At 37.2% G+C, this 3,624-nt stretch overlaps 1 long non-coding RNA gene across 1 annotated transcript; it reads right to left on the bottom strand.

The window, feature by feature from the left end:
• Positions 1 to 1,541: 1,541 nt before the first annotated feature.
• LOC110910079 lies at positions 1,542 to 2,210 on the bottom strand. Its single transcript, XR_004868167.1, has 3 exons — positions 1,917 to 2,210; positions 1,725 to 1,828; positions 1,542 to 1,619 (listed from the first exon to the last, which is right to left on the bottom strand). It is a non-coding gene; the product is annotated as an uncharacterized LOC110910079 (long non-coding RNA).
• Between the last annotated feature and the right edge of the window lie 1,414 nt (positions 2,211 to 3,624).

The following is a 3,624-nucleotide window of genomic DNA, read 5'->3' as shown; positions in this document are numbered from 1 at the left end:
GGGCTATCAGGTTAATGGTTTAATTCCATAGGACACCATCTAATCTGTCTCTTCTTGTTTATCAACATAAACTGGGTTTAATCTTCGTGACACCTAGTGACATCATTAGTCTAAGTGAAAGGAAACATTTCAACTTGGTGGGGGATTGTTGGAAATATTAAAGAGGTAAACATGCAAGTTGGTATGTTTCCTCCATCCCACATTGGTGGAGGGAGTGAACTTTGAGTGGTTTATAAAGGATTGTTCCTTATGGGCCTCCAAAGTGTTAAATGGGTTGAGAAGTGGATGAAGCCCACACGCGCGCCGAGCCGAGCCGGGCCGCGAGCTCGCGAATGGTCGCGTTTGAGGCGCGTATGGGCGCGTTTGAGGCGCACTTTGCACTTCGCACGTACTCATCGTCGCTAGGAGCTGAGGAGCTTTTATTTTTAGCTAAGGTCTGGTCAGGTGGGTCAGATCTGGAGATCGAATCAGATAGGGAGATAGAGATGAGTTCAAAACCAGTGGGGGTTATCTCATTATCTCTAGTGAACCGAATTCGTATGAGATATATATCCAGTTTCATGAATTCGTTTGGGATATTTATCCAGCAACTGAATTCGTATCAGATATATATTGAGGAATTCGAATTGGTTATGGATTGGTATATCACTCCCTATTTTTCTCATTCTCTGGTATAACCAAACCTATAAATAAAAGCTTCCTGCTACCTATTCTAGATACCAATTTTCGCAGCTCTCTCTCTCTCTCTATTGTGTGTTCCTGTTTTCGTTCCAGCTTCTGCGTTTTCTGGTTTCCATTGCTGTTGGAATACCAGATCAGTTCTGCATTAAATCCTGGGAGTTTACGCTGCAGCTCACAACAATACGAGCGCGTAAAATTCTTTAAGGACAGGAATCATCCGTGCAGTTCAAGGCTTTCGTTCAAGGATCTTCGTTCTCACTCGCCAGGTTGGTTTTAATTTACGTGTTCTTTAAATTCGTCCGACAACGGGACAGTCTCCTTCTACCTTTCTTTAATCAGTTTGCTCAAGTTGGAACTAACTGGTTTGGCTGATAACTCGGTAATTAATAAAGTAATATTAATTTATTGTTGATTAATTTATTTTCAACAAAATCAACTCTCTGATTGAGACCATCATATTCATACTTGTATTTAAACAGAGTATCACATACTTATATTTCACAAACGTAACAATTCATGGTGTGATACATTGATATACAATTAATGATAAAAAAAACTGATAAAAACACTGCTGGTCTATGATCTACTGACATATAAACTGAAACAACATATGCAAAGTTATGATATGAAAGGACTGATGAATAACATTAAAAAACTGAGCCCGAACAACGAATTTAACAACTACCGATCTGCAACATTGAAACATAACTGTTGTGACCAAATTGTATTTTTGTTACAATTGACACAATTCATCAGATGACTGTCATTTTTTACTCAACGAAATTAACAACCATCAAAGAAGGAGAAAAGGAAACAACATACTTGAAGCATGGCAGCACCAAACAGCACAGTTGTGACCACGGGTATGTGCCCAATCGTCTGCCATTGTTCATTGTCATAACATTATCTTTGGCGCCAGAGAAGAGAAGTCTCCATCCCTGTTATACGAGGAAAGTGTGTAGTCCCTCATGACCATTCATCAATATCGGCCAGAATCAACATCAAATTTAGGGCAATTGATACCTCAGGGTCGAAATTGATACCTGGATTGTCGAGTAGACGGTTGGAGAAGAAAAACTTGAACAACCGGAACAATGGTTAAGGGAAGTGTGCCTCAGCGGGTCAGAAATCTCCGATGGTTGTAGCTCTGAAACCAACATATTAAAGAAAATTCCTTATTACTCAAACGAATTTTATAAAATACTCCGATAGTTTTCAAGTATTTAAAAAATTACCGGTTCTGTATCAGCGACACTGTAACTGACGACCACGACATCACCTGAGACTCTACATATCCTTTATCGCCGCTGGAGAAATGTATCACATCGAAATTACTCTATCCGACATTCGAACCTACTCAGGCGACGATTGACTTTGAAAGGTTTTGACATCATTGCATGTGGGTGGAAAGAGGGTTTAAATACTTTAAAAGCAGAAAGCTGCTAGAATTGAGGGGTAAACTGTGGTTATTGGTGCTGAAATTGTGGGAGGTGGAGAAAGTGGGGAGGGCATCATGGCTGGAAACCGATGCGAACAGAAATCTAAAGATATAGGATATAACCATCGTAAAAGTGGAGTTCATGGTGAGAATAATGAGGAGCAAAACCACTTAAGAAACTGCCATGAACTGCTACAAGAGCAGTTACTTTTGTGAGTTTAAGTGGCTGAGATTTAGTCTCAACCAAATCCAATGGTCAAGGTTGATTTAAGAGTTGGTTAGACTTAATGGGATCCATACATATATATATATATATATATAGGACAAAGATCCGTTAGGAACCACCCTTTATTGCGAGAACCGCGAGAACCAGTGTGAACACAAACAGTAATACCTAAAAAAATCTAAAAAACACCCAAAAATTTTTTTTTTTTTTTACTATTTTTTATATAAAAATCGCTACTTTTAGTATCCAAAAAAAAAAAATTTTTTTTAGGTACTAAAAGTAGCGATTTGAACATAAAAAATAGTAAAAAAATAAAAAAAAAATTTTAGATTTTTTTTGATTTTTTTAGATTTTTTAGGTTTTTTTGGGGTTTAGTTTTTAGCATTTTAGCTTGGGGGGGGGGGGGGGGGTTTAGGTTTTTTTTTTGGGGGGGGGGTTAGGTTTTTTTAGGGTTTTAGTTTTTAGCATTTAGCTTGGGGGGGTAGGTTTTTTTTTTTTTTGGGGGGGGTAGGTTTTTGGGGGGTGGGGGTGGGGGTTAGGTTTTTTAGGGTTTTTTTAGGTTTTTTTAGCTATTTTAGGTTGTGTTCACATTGGTTCTCGCGGTTCTCGCAATAAGGTGGTTCTCGCATGAACCTTACCCTATATATATATATATATATATATATATATATATATATATATATATATATATATATATATATATATATATATATATATAATTATATATTTGTAACCCTTGAAAGAATTTAAAGACAAAACCGAAACAAAGAAATAATTCCGGAGGACTTTCGGGTTTGCCTTCCAAAAAAGTTCGGACTTCAGGTTGCGGTCGGTTTTGCATTTCGAACATGGGCTAATCTTGCCCAATAAGATGTTGGTATGGACTTGAAAACCTTGCTCAAGTGTTGAAAACATATTTTAAATGTTGTATAACTAGTTTGCCCCACCCGCGTTGCGAAGCGAATAATTCTCAATCAATTAAAAAAACACTACTATAATTTTGCAAGGAAAAAAAAAAACTAAAACGATATTTTTCGGATCAGGGCAAAATTGTAATTTTTCAGGACTTATGAGCGAGTGTTAGGCGGCTCCTTGACACGGAAAAAAATTAAATCGAGTCAACCAATTAAAAAAATTGTTTTCTACTTTTGCTAAAAAAACCAAAACGAGTGGGAAAACGTAATTTTTAACTGATGCGAAATCATAATTTTAATTACGGGATAAAATCGTAAATTAAATAGACCAATGGGGGAGTGCTAGGAATCTGCCGGCATGACTG

The sequence above is a fragment of the Helianthus annuus genome, chromosome 9 (assembly GCF_002127325.2).
Source record: "Helianthus annuus cultivar XRQ/B chromosome 9, HanXRQr2.0-SUNRISE, whole genome shotgun sequence".
Lineage (NCBI taxonomy): Eukaryota > Viridiplantae > Streptophyta > Magnoliopsida > Asterales > Asteraceae > Helianthus > Helianthus annuus.
Note: the sequence above shows the minus strand (reverse complement) of the source record. Positions and strands in the feature narration are given on the sequence as shown.